Below are 25,384 nucleotides of genomic sequence, written 5' to 3'. Positions count from 1 at the left end.
TGAGGCTACGAAAGAAAGTGTCTCTCTGAAGGCAGTCAAAGATGCCTTGGGGAACACCCCTGGAAGAATTTCCTGGATGGCATGAGAGGATTGAATGATGAGGAAAGAGAAGTCAGAACAGGCATCTGGTGGTGTCGAGACTAAATGAGTGAAAGCGGGAAGGGCTGGTCCTAAGAGGAACGCAAATTGTGTTACCCCAAAGCCTATGGAGGAGGACCGCGGAACTAGCACATCAAGGTCACCAAGGACTATCCAAAACCAAAGCGAGGTTGAGGGCCAAAGTGTGGTTCCCCGGGGTAGACATGATGATCGAAGGCTTGATGAGGGGATACCACTCCTACTTAATCACTGGAGGTGAACCACCAGCTCCACCGATAATCACCGAGGCCCCCAGAGACCCGGCTGTGGACATCCAGAAGCATGGACTTTGGAAGTTTTCCTGTCAATCCTTTGACTCTAGTCATGACTGACAGTTACTCAAATTTTCCCGTAGTCGAGGTGGTGCGATCAACAGGGTTTTGAATGTGTCAGCCTGTGATGGAGAAAACGTTCGCTCTGCTGGGAATACCAGAAGAAATCCAAACAAACAATGGTCCACCCTTCCACAGCCAGGAATTTGGAGAATACCTGAACCATTGCAATGTCAAACAACGGAGGGTGACACCCTAATTGCCTCAAGCCAATGGGGAGGTGGAAAGATTTATGCGCACAATCAATAAAGCCTTGTGGATTGGTGTGGATCAACAGGTAGAGTTGGAAGGATGTCTTCATCAATTCCTGAGGGTGGTGAGAAATGTTGGACCAGTGAGTGAGCAGTGGACACCCAGAGAGTTAGACAGTGAGACAACCCAGGCGAAGAGAAAAAAAAACAATGACAAAGTCACCCAGAGCCAGAGTGCTAGGACTGTAGAGATTTGCACAGGAGATAGTGTGGCAGTGAGAGACAGACATCCGAGGTGGAAGTTTCGAATGCCATTCAAGAGAGAGTCCTGGGAAGTGGTAGGGGTATGAGGAACTATGATCACTGTCCAAAGAGGAGAGAGGCGGCTGTTAAGAAATGTGTCCTGGTTTAAAAAAATCCCAGCTCAAGTGAAGGGGAGAAAAGAGCCAATAAGCTTGCAGGAATCCCCAAGTGAGGAAGGAAGGGAGGAGCGACCAAGGACAGTCGAAGAAGAGTTGAGCATTGAACCCAGTGGAACAAGGGCAGAAGATGGTACCCGCCAGAACTCCTCATACTCCTGGTGTTGAGAATAAAAGGGTGGCTCAACGTGGACATCCTTATCGACTGCGAGAGAATCCGCGGCCGAGCCAGAGGCTGAAAGATTTTATTTGCTGAATAAGACGTTGCAATGTCAATCTACATGATGTGGTCGATCCTTTATTCATTTGGCTCTAAGTTTTGTTATGAATGGTTAGGAGGGATGTAGTGAGCCACTACATTACATTGTATATGTTTGCGACCTTCTGGGGCAGAAGTCATAAATAAAACTTAAACCAGTGCTAGTGGTTGATTGCACTAGGCTACTATTTGGTGTAGTATGGTTTATTTGTGTTCCCCCATAACCTCCAAGGCCCCACCACATTCCTGAGGTCCCACGCCCCTGATACTGCCGCCCTTCACATAGCTCCATCATTCATGGGAGGTGAAGAAGAAGAGAGAATGGCAGTAGCACATGATTAGGTCATCACAAAGGGCTGCTACCTGGGGAAGCCCAACACTGGGGATCGTTTTAAAGATTGGGAGTTCACCTACGCATTCCTGGGTGACGACCTCACTTGTCTGAAACGAAAAAGCCAGAGCTCTTACGTTGTTATTGGGGTGTGGTCAGCTTCCATTGCCACTTGGAATATCTGTCCTGGGGTGATGAGGGCTGTGGAGTCAGTTCATCAAAGCAGCATAGCTGTAAGAGCAGATGCATTGACAGAGTCAAGGGGGGAGTGGTGGGTAGCAGTAGGCTGGGACGGATGTGGTTGTGGGCTCCACCCACATTTTGTTTTTAACACTGACTATCTGGTAATAAGATGGAAGTCTGGAAACAATGTTCTTGCCAGACTCCTCTCTACCTACTCCCAATATCCAATCAGATAGTGGGGTTGGAGGCTGGTGTAAGATGGAGAGGAACAGTGTTACACATGTGCCGGACCTGCTGTATACTTTGCAGCAATTCCTTGATCTTGCATGTAACTGGTGACTGTTTATGTTCTTCAAGAATTTGGGAGATCCTCGTAGGTTAAAACACACAACTTTCAGAGTACTCTAAAGCTTGGTCTACCTTATGCGGCTCTTTCTCTTTGAATCAAACTTGATCGATACAAGTAGAGTGGATATCATAGCTTGGTAGGATGCTTTATCGCTGCATAGCTCTTTAGGTAAATCTAAATGTGGATTTGTGTAGCTGATTTTACCTAGAAGCTGGAAGATAATCTGGAGGGGTATTTGCGTCTTTCTTAGGCACGTTCAAATTAAGCATGTGCATGCGTGTGTGTTTTTTTGTTTTTAGAACATGGGGTAAATGTATCTACTGCAAAATGATGGTGATACATTGTGTTATGCAAAATGTATGTACAGTGTGTTTCCACAAACATGCAGTAGCTTTTAGTTGTAAATGCCTGGAACTCATTTGGCAGAAACAAGATAATGCTAGTGGTAAATTAAAGTACCATGAAGCCTCGAAATTGTATCATAAGGCCTGTCGCAATGCTCGTGAAGCTTTTTATGATGACAAAATCAGTCAAGCCAATAACTAGTCAACTGAATTTATTCTTATAGTTAAATCTCTGAAGGATCCAGCTTGTACTGCACCACGCCCGTCCCTTTCTCAAGCCAGGTATAATGAACGTGTTGACTTATTTTATAAATATCTATGCTTCATATGGTGTTTCAGTGTAAGGAAGAGCGTTCCCTGATTGGTAGCAAAGGGCTGGAGTCCATACTTTTGTCTTTTAACCTCTTTGATGCTCAGAGTTTTGAATCTCTTTTGTCCTCCATTAAGTCTGGATCACCATCTGATGTTGCACATCTATGATTTTTAAAAACAGGGCAGAAAAATCCTCTGTTCAGTGCGAGTTAATTTACTGAATAAGTCTATTGAACAGGTCACTGTTCCTGTTATATGGAAGTACACTATGATTGTGCCTTGGGCTAAAAAGCCATCATTGTCATATCAAAGCCTGAAACTTGTCGTCCATTCTCACTTCTGCCCGCATTAGCAAAGCTGCTTGAAATGCATATTAACTTCCAAATATCTTCCCATCTCGAATAGGGTAATTTTCTTCACGGCTCTCAATCAGGCTTCCACCCTGCTCATAGTACTGAATTTGCCCTGTTAGGGGTTACTGAACATTTCAGAGCAACTCCTGATGCTGTAGGGACAGCTGCCTTGATTCTTTTGGATCTGGGTGCAGCTTTTGGCCTCTTTTCTCATTCCATACTTCTTAGAAGGCTTGCAGAAAGTGGCCTTCAGCGCACTGCCCTACAATGGATTTGCCCCTTCTTGCAAGGATGTTCCTGTTAGGCTACACCTCAATTATTTTTGTCCTCTGTTCACCAAATGCTATTTAGGGTCTTTCTGGGATCTTCCTTGAGCCTTACTCCTTTTAACATCTATGTCTGCCTGTTGGTGGGCACATGGTAGGCTTTAGTCATTACACTGTTTTCATATGTCAATAATACCTAAAGTGTCTTCTTCAGAGGGGGTATCAGTGCTTTCAATCTCAGACCCTGCTTAGTTGCTGTGGCTCATTGGATGAAAGGCAATTGCCTGAAAGTAAACAAAAATGATGACTGTGGGTAATTAGCCAGAGCTCTGAAGGCCATTATGGTGGCTAGAGGAACTAGGATTCTCTGCTACTACTATCCTCTACCTATACCTCAGCCCTAAAACCCCTTACCACCCTTATTCTATATCCATCCATGAACCCTAAAAACTCCTCACTACCACTATTCACTACCCATCCATGAGCCCCAAAAGCTCATTACTGCCACTATTCAATACTCAAATCAATTATAAAAACTTATAATATCTATCCACGTACCCTAAAAACTGATAAGTAGTCCAGTGCAGAACCCATCTCTGTGCCGTAAAAATTAGTTAGTAACCAGTTGCGGCCCGTGCATGTAAGAGTGGTGGGCCCAGTTGCGGGAGGATTTAGAGAGATGACGAAGAGGGAAAATGTATTTTTTATTTCATTTTCCCTCAAGGTTGTCTGTCGAATCCCCTCCCAACCTGGCCCCACCACCCCATTGCTCTTACCTGCATGGGCCGCGGCTGTTAGTAACCCAGTACGATACCCATCCACCCACCTCAACAACTAACTGGTAAACCGGTGCAACACCATCACCGGCACACTAAAGCTAATCACTAAAAAGCTGCAACCCTCATTCTTGCGTTTTAAAAACTAATCTTTAACCCTCTGCAACACCCATCCCTGTTCCATAAAACTTCATCACAAACCAGCAGCTACACCCATGCTAGCACCCTAAAAACTAATCATCAACCCTGTCCAATACCTATTCCTATAGATATATTATAATGAACATGTTACGAATTAAGAAAAAATATCCTCATACAAAATGTGACTGTAATGTAATCAAAAAAGAAATACAAAGGGAATTGAGTCTTCTAGACACATGTACCCATATCTGATATCATATATCATTGGATCATGGCCAATTTACTGTGCAAATCTGACACTTATTTGAGGGTCTTCTCCTCATAGGACAAAGCAGACCACCCTATGACACACCCACGAATAAACCTAGATGTGCAAAGAGTGATATTCCAGGTCACAGGGGCTTGACATGGTAAAACATAAGAAACTGTACATTCGAGTAGAGTTCACATGTACATAATGTGCTACAAGGTTAAAAAATGGCGGAGGAACATAGCTCCTCCTGAATAGGTTTATCGGATGTATGACACTGCATTGAGGTCAATATTACCAACCTATTCAAATATTGCATCTATTGCATTGCCCACCACTGCACTGACAAGGTAAATATGTAATCATTTCCCATGTCTCTACATCACCTGGTCTTACCTTGTGATTTAGTGGTAGTGTTGATATAGTAGATGCAGATGTTTTGTAATGCGGTGTAATGCATGCAATATAGTGTGGATTTACTGTTCTAATTATTGGACAGGTGCAAGGAGACCTGCTTTCACTGCACTTCCCCAACATGGTTTTCAATTTGCTAGACTTGGATGGGGGGGGCTGCTTTCATTGGCCTTTCCACCTAAACATTGGTATACAGAGGAACTGGACTGAAGATGACTTCTTTGTCCTTCATCTAGACCATCTCTCTGGGTCACTGCACTGACCAGCCAGCTTTGACCAGGCAGGTGAATGGCCAAAATCAGGCTGAGCCCAAAACGGACAAGACCACACTGTCCTGCTGCAAGCACTTCTGCAGATAATAGCATGTGAAGCCTTCTCTATAGGAGATGGTGTGAGCAGGGAAGGGTATCACATGTAAGGAGCCATTTGTATTTTTTTTTTTTATGTTTTAAGTTTACCAAAGAACACCACTAAGTCCTATATGCATACAGTTATTTAGCCTTGGCCCAGTGTTGGGCATTTTTATAAATTGTGACCTGTTTTAAGGAATCCAGTTTAGAAAATGCACATTTCAGTGACCCAATTTAAGGACATGGCATATTGAGAAGAGACATAATGCAATGCCCTATGTGCAGGTATATTACTGTACATCAGTTAACTTGTAGTCCGTGGACGCCTGGAAGTATGCGATGCCTACTCAGGGGGTCCATGACTGCTTACAAAATACGAAAATAAAAAATTAATAAAAGGTCCTTGGTGTGGGCTACAACTCCCCTAAGGGAGTGGAGGACTTAAGGTGTATTGGGAAAATGAGAGCAGTAATAGAGGGTGAGTGAAGGGCAGAGAGGATAATGAGTAAATCTGTCTACATAAGGCCAGATAGACTTTATCCGGTGGTCCTCTGTGACAGAATTAAAAGAAAGAGGACAACAGGTTATCATCAAATATACCCCTACAGATGGTCAACATGTTTCTGCCCTTGGATGACCCTACCTGGGATTCAGGGGCATTCTTCAGGACCTATACAATTAGTCACTCTGCTCAAAGACGATAAAATAATAATAAATCAAAATATACTCGCAATCAAAAGATTAGCCTTGTAGGTACGGTGATGACTTCTATATGCTGTGGGTCCACAGTCTGTCTGAAAGGAATCAATTGATTATATAGATACATGGATGTCCTGATTGATTTTATTTTTGTTCTTGCTTGGCAGTATGGCTTTTTAATGGTTTTAGGTTAATGGGTTACCATGTAAGTGATCACTGAGCAATATCTGCCACCATACATTTTTAGGAAGCGAATGAGGTCAATAAAGTCCTACCTTTTGCAATATGTTTCCCTCAGAGACTCACAAAGTGCTTAGACCCCCCAGGATCATCAACTCCTGGCCTCGTCTCAAGCCTTGGAGCTCATTGATATTGGCCCTGAGGCAAATGAAGATAGATTCAACTGGTTCAACATGGTGATGCAAAATGTTTTTCAATTTCAGTACCCACCCAACCAAGAATGAAGGGGCCAGGGAGAATTAAAAAACGGTTGGACCCTTCTTGTCAATAAAAGATAAGCCATCTCAAGAGGGTATCCAAACAACATATGCAAGGCTTCTCTAACATCTCAAAAGACAAAGTAAAACCTCTGACAAATCAGAATAGGCAGCTACTTAGAGAAAAAAAAATATTTTTCAATTAACTTTGGAATGAGATGATAGAGGTGATCCAGTCAGATGATCAAAACTTATTTTGGCAAAAACTAAACAATTCCAGTAATTGACATTTGTGGGCACTCTTGCAAATGATTGCTGAGGACACCACGGATATCTGGATGTTTTATATGGCATGCCAGCTACACTGGTTAGTTATCTGGTCCCATTATGTGTTCCGAACCCAATAGGTTCTTGGTTACGTAGATTAACCCTTAAACTGCTGGGCCTTTTTAACCCCAGTACTGAGCCCTTTTTTGACTATTTAGGATAATTTGTGCATAGGGCTCCATAAAATGTTTTCACATATGATATCCTTGCCAAAATTGTGTCCAATTTTTCCAGAATCCTGGGAATTCTAAAAGTTCCCAGGGTTTGTGGATTTTCCGGTAGGGATTGAGAAAATAGGCAAAATAAAGCAAAATTTGGGGGGGGGGGGGGGGGGGGGGGGGAGGGAATAGGAAAACGTTATCTGGATAAAAGTGTTCGTTTCTTTCCTAAAAATTGAATCAGGAAACGGTTTGCTCTATCTCATGGCTTTTAGGAACATGCAAAACTCAATAAAACAAGCTAATTTTTTAACACAGTTTTGGCATGTTTTAAAGAGTTAGCCCATTTTTCCTATTTATTTAAATCTCAACATACTTCCACTTTGTGGTGGAAACCCATGGATAATCTAGTAAAGCTATATATCTCTGAAAAGTAGATACAATTCTAAGTTCAGCAAGGGGTCATATATGTAGATCCTACAAGGTTTTCCCAAAGAAACTAACAGTTGAACTAAAGAAATATTGAAAATGAGTAGGACAAAACGACCATTTGTGACAAAATTTTCATCTGTAACTTGTTGCCACAATGGCCGATTTACAAAAGCAATATATACGGGAGAACCAGGGCACCATCAACAAATCTGGGAAGTGCTTTGTGGGACTGTAGGAGTTACTGTAGCCCTCCAAAAGTAATGTTTAGGAAGCGGACCCTAAGTTTGCAGGGACAAGGAATCCGTGACTGTTTGGGATTTTTCAAGTCATTTTTAAAAGCGTTCCCAAGGTTGGATCTGTGGTTCAGTAAACCACGATTAAATTACTCTAACTGACCATCCAGTGGTCAATGAAGGTGCACTATGAAGGGAAGATGTGAAGAATGTAGTGTGGGGGGATAGATATGTAACTTCACCGCAAGGTGAGCAAGGAAACTATTCCTTTTTGTTTAGTTACCCTCACACACCCTAGTGGTGTCATGCCTCATCATCGGGTCACCCCGACGCCTATAAGTCGGGGTGGGCTCGACCACAGTGTTGGGAGCTCTTTGGAGAAGTTAAGGACCAGGGGGGGCTGAAAGATTAAAATACCTCAGACAGATCCCCAGTTTCCCTTTATTTTTGGGTCTGCCTGGGTTATTAAAAATACTTAAAAAACGGGTTTAGTGGGAGTATTATGGTCCTAAGACCCTAGTGCCAACATGTTTCAGTCCGTAAGTGGCCGGAAAGGTCCGGACTTTCTTCAGGGCAAAGGTCGGCCACCCTGGGGGGCAGAGAGAGGGTAATCCCTATCCTGTCCGTGAATCAAGGGCAGAGTAGCTGCTCCTTGTATGTGTGACAGATAATTAATCTATCATGCTTAGTATTCCATCTGTAAAGAGAACAAAGAACAACAACATACAAATGTATGAGCACATAGTGGTAGTTCTAAAATGCTGTTTCCCATATACGTGCTTTGGAAAAAGACCGAGTCCACATGTGCCCAGTGACTCTGTGAGATAGTGGTGTTCTACCTTTTCCAAACATGTGCCACTCGCATCTGTATCTGTACATAAAATTGCTACGTGACAGATTATTGTGTGGTGGCGATTTTGCTCGCATACTGACAATAAGTTCATGCCAGATGGTGCGTGTTACCAAAGTAAAAGTCTCTGTATCTCAATCTCATTCATCACTCATTCCGTATCCATAGTGAAGATTTTATATATAGCCATATGTGATTGCTGTCACAAACATTCTTTAAATACAATGTACACAAACATATGATCTGTTGGCTCAACATTTGTGAGTACAGTGCTCTCAAGGGGCTGGATCTAAGGGTGCATCAAATGTGACCTAAAGGTGTATAAGAAAGATACATGTAATGAAGTGCTTTCTAGGGACTGAATATATGTTGCATTTTATGTAATGAGAAAGCAGTGTTCTCTATGGATTGTTTTTGTGATTGCATTTATATGGCATGAAAGTATATTAAAAACCACACAGACATATCTTATGTTCATTTTAAAATACTTTATTGACATAAAATGTTGCCAATGATTTATTGATCAAGGTGGATAAGTACAAAATGATGGTACTTTAAAACACACGGTTTGTTGACCAGGAACCTTTGACCAAGGCAATAGACTTACCTTATGTATTGTATGACCCTTTAGGGGGTGACAGATGATGAGACAATGTCATCTGTGATATTTTCCATCTGCCTAATGTATATATTTGTAAATTAATTTGTACTTAGCAGTGTGTATGTAATAAATATACTTTTCCTTTTTATCTAAAGAAAAAGCACTTACTTTTATGGGGTGAAAGGTGATGACACAATGTCATCTATGGAATTTTCCATCTGCCTAATGTAAATATTTGTAAATTAATTGGTATTTAGTAGTCTGTATGTAATAAATGTACGTTTCCTTTTTTGAAAGGAAAGGCACTGACTAGACAATCATTTATTGAGTGTTAATATTGCATGCCAGCTTATGGTAATGGGGTGCTTGGTTCCAAGTAAGGAGAAATTCTGGACCTATTAATTGTGCAGGCCACACAACTGATAACCCAATTTCCTACATAAAACAATAACTGCATACTTGATAAAATAAGTGGAGTAGTGAGTGCATTAAACGTAATTGCCAAAAAACGTTTGGTACCTCAGAAGTGCATTGTGAAATATTAGAAGAAAGACTCAAGAGTCAGCCAGGGATAGAAGAAAGATGCAATTGAATCTGTGGGAATAACAAAGACCTAAATTAAAACATAAAAACCCAATACATCATAGAAATAACAATTGCAAACATATTTAAACAATGAATGGTCACTTGTAAGCTGAGTAGATAAAATCAATGTTACAAGTGAATGGAGAACAACATGCAATTATAATTGAATGGCTCAGCAACCTGAATGTAGAACAATTCAAACTGCATCTTTCACCCAATGCCAAGTCACCCAGATTTACCATGAACACAAACATCACCAACCAGAAACACATTGACAAGAAAACCAAGGGCATCTGATACCATCTCTCTATCCTAAGGAAAGAAAAAACAGTCCTCTCAGAAAGGGAATTCAGAATTGCCATTCAAGCCCTCTCACTCTTGCATCTGTTTGATGGCAATGCCATACTCCAGGCCTTCCAAGACTCCAATCTGGCCCCCATAAGCCATATCCACACACCGCCGACTGCCTCATCAAGTGCCGGAAATGTGATGATATCACCAACACCCTGATGACCCGTGATTGAGTATGGGTCTGCACCTTGCACTTTACTATGTTTTCCTCCCTCAAATGAATTATACATCTTGGTTTACTATGTGTAATTATGTATAATAAATGAAGCCGATGTAATATTTCTATAAGAATTTATTTCATAGAAACAAAGTATTTTGACTGATTGACACCCGAGGAAATGTAACTGGCACTCTTACCCCTCCTCCAACATTTTCAAAACCATCATCATCATCATCATCAGAACCTACAGAGATCGCTGAGCTCCACCCTCTTCAACGTCTACATGGCCCCCCTCAAAGCCATCATCAAAAGCCACAAACTCAACATCGTCTCCTACGTCGATGACATCCAGCTGATCCTCTCTCTCATTAATAAACCCAAACATGCCAGAACCAACTTTCACAGCGGAACGAAGGCCGTTGCTACGTGCATGAAAGATACTGCCTCAAGCTCAACTCGAACAAGACTGAAGTACTCTTCCTGGGACCCACTCTTCAGCCTGGGATGACTTTTGGTGTCCAGCCACTCTGGGATCCCCTCCCCCCACCACGCACGCAACCTCTGCATCATACCGGACTCATTGCTCACAATGAACTGCCAAATCAACGAGTTTCCTCAGCATGCTTCCACATGCTTCGAAAGACATTCAGATGGATCCCCACAGAATCCAGAAAGACGGTCACACATGCACTCATCACCAGCAGACTCGGCTACGGTAACACACTCTACGCCTGCGTCACTCTGAAACAGCTCAAGAAACTACAGAACGTCCGAAATGCCACAGCCAGGCTGGTCCTTGACATCCCTCGTCGCAGCCACGTCACGCAACACCTCTGACTACTCCACTGGCTCCAAGTCAACGAGAGAATCACCTTCAAGCTCCTCACTCATGCCTACAAAGCTCACCACGACAAAGGACCAGCATACCTGAACAACCGCCTCGCATTCCACGTACCCGCCCGACAAATCCGTTCCGCCCAACACTCCGTAGACTCCGTCGCCAGGATCAACAAGACCAGAACCCAAGAAAGGTCCTTATCCTACCTCGCCACCAAGACCTCCCCCTCAGGCAATCCACGTATCCGACCCAATTCAAGATGGACCTCAAGACCTGGCTCTTCGCTTGATCCTACACCCAGAAGGCCATCAGTCCTCCCCTGACAAACCCAGCACCGTGTGACCCTCACGGGCGAGTAGCCGGGCTATACACGCCCCCGATTGATTGATCTACAAAGCCATCATAACTGGCCCGCAGGTCCACTTTGCTAATAAGCTCCCTATCTCAGGCGGTTCCCGACACACATGCAGCAAGAAATCCATTAAACTGGAAAAAAGGAACTGCAAAGAAATAAAACAAGGCAAATGGACTTTACCTTCTATGCTATTTGAATCTTAAACAACATCCCTATAGTGGAGAAGTGTGGCTCAATGGTTAGAGCGGCAGACCCTGATGCAGTGGTCTGGCCCGGGACCAGGGTTCAATTCCCACCTCGGCGGTTCTTGGATTCAATTTCCCTGGACCTGATAATTCTCGCCTTGGTGCCTAGTCTAATCATGGGTCCCACTGTGCAACAACTCTGGGCAATAGCTTGCTTAATGTCCACAACAGCCCCCACAGCGCTAGGATGCCTGGCTCCACCTTGGGGGTGCCCAGGAGTGGACATCTCACAGAAAAACCAGGAAGGGTTCCACAGCGGTATGAATACAGCGCTACAAGACCCCTGGGTAGAAGTGTGCTATATAAGTACAAATACATTTACATATCCACCAGGACTATGCAAACCCTGCTGTAATTTAGTAAAGAGCTGAATGGCACACATCTTTAAAGAGCACTTCATCACAGCGCAAAAAAGAATGTATATTATTTGTATACAAGGGAAGAAAAGGTCACAGGATTACATAATATATCTTTTATATGGGTTATATTGTTTAACTTAAATTGTCTGTTTATCTATTTAATCGAGAAGAAACGTATGCCTTCTTACTGCTTCGTAAAACATTAGGGGCCCTGGCCAGGTGTATGATAGACATTTATATGTTAGGTATAACTCATTGGATTTTTTCTTGGCAGAATCGAAAGTCAAAGGGGACTTCTTAAGTCTTCCAATGAGGAGGCAGCTGCATTCTCATCCCTGCGGTGGAGGTTCACCTGGAACTTAAGAAAATCGGCGTACAAGGGGCCCGATTCACAGAACTAACTTAAAACAAAATCCTAAACTTACTACTTTTGGTATTCACAGAGGTTAGGATTTTGTCTTAAGTTTGTCTTAAAACAAACTTAAGTCTGTCTTAAGTCTGTCTTAAGTCTGTCTTAAGTTTGTTTTAAGACAAAATCCTAACCTCTGTGAATACCAAAAGTAGTAAGTTTAGGATTTTGTCTTAAGTTAGTTCTGTGAATCGGCCCCAATGTGTTTGTATCCAGGATGAAGTACCCAAGAATCCTCACTGTAGAAACATCTGGATCATAATGGATTTTAGTAGACTCGCCCCAGCCACCGGAACATGAAGGCCGCTCTCTGGGTCACAGCTGTCATTTATTAATGGAGTCCTTGGTTGTGTCAAAGAGGAACCCTGAGTTAATGGCAGCCTTGGCAACAGCTTCCCAAGACTAAATATACATGCCATGGTGAAGAAAAAGCAGCAAACGTGTTTGATTGAACAAGTGGAAAATGCTAGGAAACTCATTGCAATGGGTTGTTAAAGGGTCAACAGGTAATAAATGAACAGATTTGTACCATTTAAGAAATCACACTATGTCCTAGGCTCAGAGGTTTATCATCAGGAAAAGGTTTGGGGTGGAGCATCCACCAAATATTTAGGAAATTGAGTGCTTTTGGTAACAGAGTTGGATCCATACAGTCCAATCGTTAAATTAGATTCACCTCATGCTGGGGCCGGTGCTGTCATGGGTGGAGCGAGCATCAAGTTAACGTCAATGAGGTGCACCTGCGAATTGTATCAATTTCAGATGAAATGCGTGTTGCGCTGCCTCCCACCTCTGGCAGCGTGGTGCACATAGATCTGATTTGAAATTGACACATGTGCCTATGGGTCACAGTTGTCCTGCAGCAGCACCATTTCTTCTGTGTGGTGGTGCTACTGGGCACAGGACATAAACTTCTAGTTAAATAGACAGCACCAGCACAGTTCGCTCTCTCACGCTCAGAACGTGACAGTTCCATTACTGGGGCCAGGGAGTCAGCACTAATAATAATTCCTATTTGTAAAGCACAAAAATATCACCCTTTAAGGGTTACAAGGGTCTCGGGCCGTCGGGGAGATTAAGTGAGCTATTGTCTAGAGTCACATGATGCTGAGCTGAGCTGCCGCTGGCGCCGGGGATGAAACTGTGAGCCCTGCGCTCCTGAGTCAGCCGCTCTGGCCGCTGCGCCACACCTCTCCATTTCGCCCTCGCTCTCCCATGTCAGATCTTCCCTGCAGGCAGCTTGGACCTTGAACTGGGAGCCCAGTTCTAATCAACTCTGCCTGGCCTGGGGCACTAGGTGGCGCACATCCAAGATGGCCGCACACCTGTGAGGCTTGGGACGCTTGGCAAACAGATCCGACAATTATCCTTACTTGTGCTGCAGTAAACTTATGGCTGACGCTGTCCAGCTGTAACCTGAATGCTTTGCTACCACCGTGCCGGAGGGCGTGAGTCTCGAGGCTGGCTGGCTACGGATATGAGAGGAAATTGATTGCGGGGACCCTCCTGTGACTGCGTCCCGGAGCCTGGCGCTGGCTGCTGCAACTACGCGAGAGCCGCGGCTGGCCACGAGGCGGTGGGCCTCATCGGCATAGGCGGGTCTGCGCCGCGGCCTCGCGGACTTCTGACACACTGCTGACGCTGTTTGCAGTTGCCCAAGACACCCTGCTGTGGTCCTGCGGGGCCCTGCCGAGGTCCCGGGTGCCGGGACACCGCTGCATTGAGGTGAGACGTCTTCGCGCCATAATCGCTGGCGGACCCGCGCTGCGGAGTGCTCCCTCCTGGCTGACGTGCGGGAGCAGCGACATCGCGGCCCTGTCTTGGGCCTCAGCTTGGGGGTCTCGCTCCTTTCCCGGGTGCGGGAGACCTGTGGTGGGACTCTTCTCCTTGCGACATTCACTTGTGGGCTTGGGCCGGGAGGGCCCCCTCTAAGACACTGGACCAGTGCTGTGTCTTGCTCTGGATTGCCGCTGCCTGACACGGAGTCCGGGGCGGCCGCTTTGCCGATTGCCTGCACATCCTGGAGCATCTGCACATCTTGGAGCATCTGGCGGTGTGGTGAGCTGCGGCGCGTCCTGCTCCCCTGCTGCGCTGCACCCCTGCTGCTTCGCCCCGGCTGGACACTGGAGATTCCGGTTGTTGCCTTCCCTGATGCGTGGAGAGGCGCGAGAGGGCCACGGGCGGTTGGTTGTTGGGCGCGCCTCCACCCGGAATATCGGCGCTAAGGCGGTGGGCCCCTGTTACCGCCCAAAGTACTTGGCGGCTTGATCGGGTCTGGGGGGTTCCCCCGAGAGGAGTAGGATCCCCGATATAGGCTGGTGTGGATCCTGCGGTCATCCCTCTCCGGGGGTCCTCCAGGACGTTGGCTGCGCAGGATTTCCTAGGCCTTCTGCCGCGTTGCTCTGGCTGGATTGCTGGCTGCGCTGCTGACACTATTCTTGGTCCTGCCTGCGCCTTCACACTTATAGGGTTTCTCGATAGCAGCACCCACTTGTACACGGCTCCTCCATCCTCTTGCAGTGCACGGGGTCCACTTGCTTGCCCCTGGAGATCACTGGTGGGTCCTGCTGGGGGCCTGCATTGTCTGTGTGCTGGGAGACTCAAGGACATCTCAATTACTGCCCTGACGGTTTCGCCCACTTTGGTTGGCTCACTGTCCGGCTTAGCCGCCTCGCTGCTCCGCGTGTTTTCTGTGGCTTGCTACACGCTGTGGGGTAGCGGGCGTGGTTGCCGGCTAGGATGGGGAAGCCTGATGGACGCCAGTCTCGCTTGAACTTTGAGAAACAAAAAGCTGCGGCGAAGTCCACCTCCACTGGGGCAGACTGACGCTGTGGATCACACACAGCCTGCTCCATCATCCTCGGAGGATGATGTCAAGACACTGCTTTTGGCGGTCCAGCATAGCTTGTCAGATTTATCCGGGAAAATGGATACCATGAACACTAGGCTAGACTTCTTGGTGCATAAAGTCGATAAACATGATGGGCAGTTAAAGGAGGCGGAAAGACGCATATCGGAGAATGAAGATGTCACAACTCGGATGCAAACTCAGGTCACTCAGATGGATAAACTCCTCAAAGTAATTGCGGCAAAGAATGAGGACATCGAAGCTAGGAGGCGCCGCAACAACGTCTGCATTTTAGGCATTCCCGAGAGCATCAATACTGGGCGCATGGAGGTATACATCGAACGGCTGCTGAAGAGCTCCTTTGGCGAGGACTCCTTTTCGAAACATCTAGTGGTCGAACAAGCACATCACACGCCTCCTTAACTACAGAGATCGCGATGTGGCATTACAGAAGGCACGCAAATTGAAACCGCTGCAGTTTGAAGGTAACGCTTTCACAATGTATCCAGACTTCACCTTAACGGTGCAAGAGGTGCGCCGAAAGTTCCTTGCCGTCAAGAAAAAACTTCGCAACGCACAGATTGAATATGCCCTCTTGTACCCTGCACGGCTACGGATTACATATAAGGGGAAACAGATCTTCTGCACCAACCCTCAGCAGGTTGAAGACTTTCTGAAGTCCATTTCGAGGCGATCTCCTTTGCAGGGCAGTTCCTCTAGATCTTCTTCTCCTCTGACTGGTTAGCCTTGGGCGGGGTTGCCCGCCCGCGGGTATTGCTCAGTGTTCTATAGTGAGAGTTCCTTACAGGGTGGGCCACTGTTAATAACTATGACACCTTCATGGTAGTGTTTATTTGTTTCTCTGCCTGGCCTTTCATAGCCCGCCGCCCCTGAATAGATAATTGACTAATTCAGCGTCCTAAGACATTGCGCTACAGATTGAGGGCTACCTGGCCTGTTTGCATTGTCTGTTGCATGCAGTGAAGGTATACGAATAGCTGCTTTGCCAAGCACCCTTCCTGTTAAGCGCAACTCTTGTCCGTCATGGGGTGACACTCATGGGCTGAGAGGTGGCTGGTGTTAGGTACGGGAAGGGAGTACTGTCCCCTAGCGCCCTCCTAAGGGAAATCCCCCATGCTGTTTGGTATTGTTTTGTGCTGCCTCTGCCACATGACGTTCTCTTCATGCTGGCTGCAGCTGGTTGCAAAAGACTGTTGGCCATTGGCTATCTTTTTGGGTGGGCTATACTATGCCGGCACGTTTGGGGTGCCGTTGTGGGTGGGGGTGGGTTGGGTGTTATTAACTTCCTATAGGGATGGTGTACATCAATGTTTAGTTGTAGGCAGGGAGATATGTGTTGGCTCTTGTTTTGGATATTTATGCGGTTGGGGGACAGAGGTGGCAGCGCAGGAGCGGGTAGGCGTAATCGGTCACGTGTTCCTGCGGAACTTACAGCTCCAGCGCTCTTCATTACTCTGCCCACATAGATGACGCATCACGACTATGCATGTCTCAAACTGCTCACGTGGAACGTCCAGGGGCTCCGTGACCCTCGGAAGCGCCGTCAGATGTTATCGTACCTAGATAGGCATCACATTCACATAGCCCTGCTCCAGGAAACACATATGGATCCTCGACACCCTCCCTTCTTTGGTACTAAATGGGCCTCTACATGTGTCTATTCGTCCTACTCCACATACACCGTGGCACATTAATCCTCATCAAAAAGAACACCATTTATAGTAGGGGAAACATATAGTGAATCCGCCGGCCGTAGCTGTCTACTCTTGGGCACGCTAGCGACGCAGTCTGTTACGCTTGTTTGCAGTTATGGTCCTAACATTGATGATCCAGGCTATTTCTCTGCCCTCTGGGGTCAAATATTAAAGATAGGCTCCACGCATGTTCTATGGGGTGGGGACTTCAACACTGCTCTGTGCCCCTCCATGGACCCCTCTAATCCCCTTCCCCACCATTATACTAATACTCGAGAGACTCTCGCCGGCTTATTCACTGATCATGGGCTTGTTGATGCGTGGCAATACGTACATCCCACTACTAAAGAAGGCACCTTCTATACATCGGGACACGCCACATGGTCCCGGCTGGACTACTGGATCTGCTCGCGTGGGGTGGCGCTATGGATCCGCCGTGTCACTCACTTGGCCCGCACGCACTCCGATCATGCACCTGTATACCTTGAACTGCAACCCCCTAACTCTATTGCTACTCCCCGCTGTTGGAGGCTCGTTCCAGAGTCACTGCATGATGCGGTGTTTCATGCGGAGCTGGGGGAGGAGATCGCTGCCTTCCTGGAAAGAAATAAAGGTACGGTCGATGATATGGGTATATTTTGGGAGGCCTTCAAGGTCACGGTCAGGGGCGTTTGTATCTCCAAAAGTTTTGGAGTTCTCCGCGACATTAGAAACAGGTTGCGTGGTCTGGAGCTGGAGATCAGGCGGTTAGAGGTTGATCTGTGGGAAGCTAACTCTAACGTTCAACGTGCTACCCTCCGCAAAAAACTCACGGATTATACTGATACGGCGGCTCGGGAGGTGAAGTTTCGCGGCAAGAATTTTGCTGCCCGTAGGTACGGGGAGGGGGAGAGGCCTGGGAGGGCTTTGGCGAGCACCGTTCGACAACCCAGGTTCTCTACTTATGTGCTGGATGTGGTGGACGGCGATGGAAATAGACACAGGGACAGTCTCAGTATACTTGACGTCTTTGTGAAATATTACAAGGAGCGTATAGCTCACAGCGCTCTTCTCCTCCAGATTTTACCCCTTACCTGCAGGATATAACTCTTGGTTGGCTGGGTGATGCTCAGGGTGAGTTCCTGGCGGCACCCTTCGAAGATGCAGAAATACGGGAGGCCATAATGCAGACAGCGTCCTGGAAGGCGCTGGGTTCAGACGGCCCCCCCATTGATTTTTATAAAGCGTACATAGATCAATTACTTCCAGTTTTGAAGGAAGTTTTCTCCGAGGCTCAGAAGGCGCAGACCCTGCCCGCGACGATGAGAGAGGCGTTGATTACGTCGTTGCTAAAGCCTGGCAAGGCGTCAGATAAATGCGAGTTGTATAGGCCGCTTTCTCTTATCAACGCTGACACCAAAATCCTGGCTAAACTGCTGGCTAACCGCCTCCGTCTTCTTATGGATAAACTGGTGCTGCCGGACTAGTCTGGCTTCATCCCCGGAAGAGCCACGTCCCATAATCTCAGAACACTGTTCTCCATTTTACAAGCGGTGGACCCTAGACTGCCCTTGATGGCGGTGTTCTTGGATGCCTCCAGGGCTTTCGATTCCGTGGAGTGGGACTACCTCTTCACTATCTTACAGAATATGGGCTTACCTGCAGGTTTCATTTCCTGGATTCGTTTATTATACACTGCTCCCACCGCTAGGATCTTAATTCATGGCCATACCTCCTCTTCCTTTTCATTATCCCGTGGTACCCGACAGGGATGTCCGCTATCTCCCCTTCTGTTCGCCCTGATTATGGAACCGTTAGCGGCGAAGGTGCAACAGTACTACAATCATTTGGGCCTTCGGTGCTTACTGCGACCGATCCTCATTTCACTATATGTGGACGATGTCACCTTATATGTTAAGGACCCGAAATATAACCTTAACTCCCATTTGCGGGAATTTATTAAATTTGGCGGCTACTCTGGTATTCATATTAATTGGACCAAGTCAATGTTATTCCCCTTGACTGGCGCTGCTTCTCCCTTTGACATGGATTATCCGATTAAATGGTGTGATTCTGAGGTTCAATATTTGGGTATCCGGGTAATGGCGGACCGGGACGAGTTGATGAGAGCGAATTATGGGTGTGCAATGGAAAACATCACAAATTGTATCACTCGATGGATTGCCCTTCCACTTTCCATGGCTGGACGAGTGTCCCTTATAAATGGTGATCCTTCCCAAACTCTTATATCTTTTCATCAATATTCCATACGATCGTGGTCGTCATTTCTTTGCGACGCTGCGGTCGGAACTGATACGTCTGGTCTGGGGTGGTAAGCAGCCACGTGTTCAATGAGACACTCTCATGCAGCCCTATTCCCAAGGCGGGTTTGACATACCCAACTTCGAGCTGTATTATATCAGCGCTCAGGCCCATTATGCTCATTACTGGTTTCATCAGCCTCGATATACCCCCCCATGTTGCCACAGAACACTGGCTGGCTGATCCCACTCCGCTGGATGGTGCTCTACTTGCCGATGTCTCCCCTCGGATGCGCAACCACTCCTCTGTGGACTGCACGATTCTGGCCTGGTCCCGTATTCGGGATCATTTGCAAGCCCCTTGCTTATATTCCCCCCTTCTCCCACTCATATACCATCCGGACGTGTCCCTGCTACAGGAGGGTGTCTTCAAGAAGATGGCATGCATAAGGAAGCTCCACTGCTGGGGAGACCTGTATACCAGTGGCAAATTCCGCACGCTCCCGCAGTTGTGCCCTGAGCCGCCGCTGTCCGTCATGGAAACATTTTTGTATGTGCGGATCCGACATGGTGTTCAGGCCTGCACCCTATCCTTTCCTTCTGAGCCGGTGACACTGGCTCCTCTACATCATGTTCTGAAGACACCTTCTGTGTCTCACCTTGTGTCCACTCTATACCACGCACTATATAGTGATGTTGAGTACCCTCCGAGTGCAGCGCGAGCTAAGTGGGCGCAGGAACTGAGACAAGATATTCCAGATGATCAATGGTTGTTTTGTTGCAAACAAACTGAGCAAATCTCCTCTAACTGCAGGCTCCGACTGATCCATTACAGATTCCTGCACCGTAGCTATCATACCCCAGTTAAGCTCCACAAATTTGGGTTGCGGGATACAAATAGGTGCGAGCGGTGCGGGAGAGACAATGCAGACTTCCTGCATCTGGCTTGGGAATGCTCGGAGGTTCACGCCTATTGGGACCACGTGTTCGAGGCTCTGGATGCTATGGTCCTGCTGCCGATTCCCAGATCCCCCCTGGTGGCCCTGTTGGGGTATACTGCGCACATCCGCGCCCCTAGTCGTAGATTTGTCTCCTTTAGCCTAGCTATTGCCAAGCGGAGAATAGCATGTAGGTGGGGCAGGGGCAGAGCGCCCAAGTTTAAGGACTGGCTGTCTGATAGGATCTTTTGGCAGGATCAACTTCACACTTACGCTGAACTACTTCCAATACTCTTCCCGCCCGCGGGACATTTGGGGCCCGCTGCAGGCATACTTACTACAACATCCCATTGCCGACACTTCCGCAACATAGGCATATGTTGGCTACCTAATTTCTGGTACCTCGCTGATCCTTCTGGCGCTGGTGAGAGGGGAATGCACCGTGCTGCCGCTGACTCCGGTGCGTCGGTATTCAGCGTTGTTTGGCCCCCCCCCTTCCCATCTCCCCTTTATTCGGGGGGGGCTGCGGGACGCGGCGCACATGTGGGTATTTGATGATGTGCCACGTCTCCTTGCCTTCCAAGGGCTTGTGGCTGCTCTCCCCAAGTGGAGTACCCGACTATGGCGCTGCGCTGGCCATCGGCTCGGGGGCCTTGTGGCGATATGGAGGGTGGTGTGGGGTGGGGTAATTCTCGTGTGTTGTTGCCCATGGGTATTCCTATCTCCGATGTGTTTTGGAGTATGCTATCTCTCTGGGGCAGGCCGAGCATATTATGTTACGGGGCTATTTTCTGTAATGAAGAGGTTTGCGGTGGTGGGACTCATTGGACGTCCACGGGAAATTGCTGTATTATATGAATACGCACTGTGAAGGTGCTACTGCGCTGACGACCCTGATTTATCTTGTCCCCCAAATGACTTTCCGCAACTGTGGACATGTTCATGTACGAGACATTGAGTTTTCTTTTTTTGTATGTAAGCCTTTAGACACTGGCCCTTAGATGGGCTATATGTACTCCTGGTATGTATCAGATGTGCACTTATTCTTGATGTACCGCACTGTTTACCCTGCTAAAAATTAACCTCTTCTATGCCCATGACGAGATAGTCTCGTCATGGAGCGCGGTTGCGCTGTGCCCATGACGAGACTATCTCGTCATGGACCCCGCCCGCTAATACAATGCCCGGCACAGGAGGGGGAAAGGGCGGGGCACTGAAGGGGTTAATAAATAAAGGTTTTAATAATAACTCTGCCTGGCCTGGGTCTATAGTTCAAGAAAGACATTTTAAGGAATGGGCAAATTGGACTCTGGACCAGGGCCCCAGCCTTTCAGGGGGGCCCCTGATAGGACCAGCTCTGTTCTGCAGAGAGTCTTGCCCTGATGACCTTGAACAATTCTTAAACGGATTTTTCGAAATAGCGTTTTCATTTAATTTATTTTTAAGTGGTTGATGTGAACTTGCAGAGAACTGTTATGTTTATGCCACATGCAACATACATTAAAAAAAATATTTAGATCAAAACAGGACCTCACATACGAGAAATGCGAAGGTGTCACATAGATTATTCTCAATAAATTTAGTGAGCAGCTGCTTTATTGCCATATTGATAACACACATAACTATCCATGAATATTAGATGAAAAGACATTAGACAGAGTGTGACCGCTCAGCCCTCCACAGGGCTTGGTCGCCCCACTCACTGCTGCCGCTCCTGCCTGCCTTTGCTGCCTCCTGTCTGCAGATTCCTTCGCTCGCTGCCCGCTGCTCCTGGGAATTTCCCGCTGCTCCTGGGAATTTCCCGCTGCCCGCTGCTTCTTGGAATTTCCCGCCGCTGCCTCCCTGCGGCCCCGCCCCCCTGTGATTCCATTCGCCGCCCCGCTCCCGCCACCCAGCTGCTCCTCCCTCCCGGCTCCTTACTTATGACGCCCCCAGAGCGACCGCGCAGCGGACGCGCACAGCGGGAGCGCCGATTGAGCGCCGAAGGTGCGCCAAAGGTAAGCCCGTCTGCGCCTGTACCGCGCCCAGCGCCAGACCCCCTGGTTCTCGCCCTCACCAGCACACCCTGCACATCTACGACGCCAAAACCCTCCACGCACTCAACGCCGGCCGAAACACCACCTGCTACCGAGCCACCCCGAGACGCACCCACGGACCCTTCACCTGCCTGACCTGCCGCTTCACTGGCCTCCGACCCAACACCGCACCTGCTAAACCGAGCCCCAGCAACAAACACCTGATGTGCATCCTGCTCAACACCCGCTCCGTTCACAGGCATGCCGTAGAACTCTGGAACCTCCTCGACTCGACAGCACCAGACATCGCCTTCCTGACGGAAACCTGGATGAACGCCTCCTCAGCGCCCGACGTCGCCATCGCCGTCCCAGAAGACTACAAAATCACCAGGAAGGACCGCGTCAACCAGACAGGAGGAGGCATCGCCATCATCCACAAGAACACCATCCGCATCACGACCAACTCCGATGACACCTTCACCTCCGCCGAACACCTCCACTTCCAGATACACACCGACCCCAAGACCACACTAAGAGGCACCCTCGTCTACAGACCACCGGGACCATGCACACAGTTCAGCGAAGACATCACAGACTTCGTCAGCCCGCACGCCATCAATTCCACCGATTACATCCTCCTGGGGGACCTCAACTTCCACCTGGAGGACAACAAGGACCGCAACACCACTGCTCTGCTGGACAACCTGGCCAACCTCGGACTCAAGCAACTGGTAACCACCCCCACCCACTACGCCGGCCACACGCTTGACCCAGTCTTCTCATCCAGCAAATACGTCACCTTCAGCCACTCCACCAATCTCCAGTGGACTGACCACAGCTGCGTCCACTTAAGCTTCAGTAAAACCGACGACCCACCACCACCCTCAACAAGCCCCCCGCAGGAGCTGGAACAAGATCACCGGCGACCAGCTCACCACCTTCCTCAGCCAGAACCCCCCCACCAGCTCAACGGACCCCAACGAAGCCGCCAACAACCTCACACAGTGGATCACCAACTGCGCAGACGCCCTCGCACCACTGTAGAAGAACCCCCCAAGCAGACGTGGCAGCAAGAAAGCCTCCTGGTTCACCGACGAGCTCATCACCTCCAAGAAGAACTGCCGCTCCCTGGAGAACACCTGGCGCACCAACCAGACCACAGACAACATGACGGCCCTCAAACACGCCACCCGCAAACACCACCAACTGATCCGCGCCACAAAAAAGACAGCCTTCAAGGAACGACTGGACAACAGCACCCACAACAGCAAGGAACTCTTCAGCATCGTCAAAGAGCTCTCCAACCCCGACGCCGGAAACAATGACATCACTCCCTCGCAAGACCTCTGCGACTCCCTCGCAGCCTTCTTCCACGACAAGATCGCCAACATTCACAACAGCTTCGGCCCATCAACCATGAACCCCACCACCGAACCGATGCCCCCCACCGCCACTCTCCGCACCTGGACCCCAGTCAGCACCGAAGACACAACACGCACAATGAACACCATCCACTCCGGATCCCCTACGGACCCCTGCCCACACCACATCTTCAACACGGCCGACCACATCATCGCACCCCACCTCCGTGACATCATCAACGCCTCCTTCAACACCGCCACCTTCCCGGAGAGCTGGAAACACGCCGAGATCAGTGCCCTGTTGAAGAAACCAACTGCAGATCCCTCCGACCTCAAGAACTACCGCCCCATCTCGCTCCTCCCGTTTCCTGCCAAAGTCATCGAGAAGACCGTCAACAGACAGCTAGCTGCCTTCCTCGAGACCAACGGATCCCTCGACCACTCGCAATCCGGCTTCCGAGCCAACCACAGCACGGAGACCGCCCTCATCGCAGCCACAGACGACATCAGATCCCTAATGGACAACGGGGAAACTGCGGCCCTCATCCTCCTGGACCTCTCCGCAGCGTTCGACACTGTCTGCCACCGCATCCTGATACAGCGCCTGAACAACACCGGCATCCAGGAGAAGGCCCTGAAGTGGATCACCTCATTCCTCGCCGGAAGAACCCAGAGAGTCCGCCTCCCCCCGTTCCGGTCAGCAGCCACCGAAGTCATCTGCGGCGTTCCACAAGGGTCATCGCTCAGCCCCACCCTCTTCAACGTCTACATGAGCCCCCTCGCAACCATCGCACATCAACACAACCTCAAGATCATCACCTACGCCGACGACACCCAGCTGATCCTCTCCCTCACCAGCGACCCGGATGCCGCCAGAGCCAGCCTACACGAAGGGATGAAAGACGTCACCGAATGGATGAAGAACAGCCGCCTGAAACTGAACTCAGACAAGACGGAGGTCCTCATCCTGGGATCATCACCCTCCGCCTGGGATGACTCCTGGTGGCCCCCCGCCCTGGGAGCCACCCCAAAGCCAACGGACCACGCACGCAACCTAGGCTTCATCCTGGACTCCTCCCTCTCGATGACCAGACAAATCAACGCCGTCTCGTCTTCATGCTTCAACACCCTGCGCATGCTTCGAAAGATCTTCCGGTGGATCCCCACCGAGACCAGGAAGACGGTCACCCAGGCCCTCGTCACCAGTCGGCTGGACTACGGGAACACCCTCTACGCCGGCACCGCCGCCAAACTCCAGAAGAAACTCCAACGGATCCAGAACGCCTCAGCACGACTCATCCTGGACATCCCCCGACACAGCCACATCTCCGGACACCTGAGAGACCTGCACTGGCTCCCCGTCAACAAAAGAATCACGTTCCGACTCCTCACCCACGCACACAAGGCCCTCCACGACCTGGGCCCCAAGTTCCTCAACAGCCGCCTGACCTTCCACAAGCCCACCCGCCAGCCCTGCTCCGCCAGCCTCGCTCTCGCCACCGTCCCCCGCATCCGCAGAGCCACCGCCGGAGGAAGATCCTTCTCCTACCTGGCAGCCAAGACATGGAACTCCCTCCCCATCCACCTCCGGACAACGCCAGACCATCTCGCCTTCAGGAAGCAACTCAAGACCTGGCTGTTCGAGCAGTAGCGTTCCCCCCCCCCCAGCGCCTTGAGACCCTCCGGGTGAGCAGTGCGCCATACAAATGCCTATGATTGATTGATTGATTGAATTTGGACGAGTCAGTATATGCTCTGTCAGTGACCTGGCCGAAGAAGGCATGAAAGAGCAGAAATTGGATCATGAATTCAAAACTGTT

The sequence above is a fragment of the Triturus cristatus genome, chromosome 9 (genome assembly GCF_964204655.1).
Source record: "Triturus cristatus chromosome 9, aTriCri1.1, whole genome shotgun sequence".
In the NCBI taxonomy this organism is placed as follows: domain Eukaryota; kingdom Metazoa; phylum Chordata; class Amphibia; order Caudata; family Salamandridae; genus Triturus; species Triturus cristatus.
Note: the sequence above shows the minus strand (reverse complement) of the source record.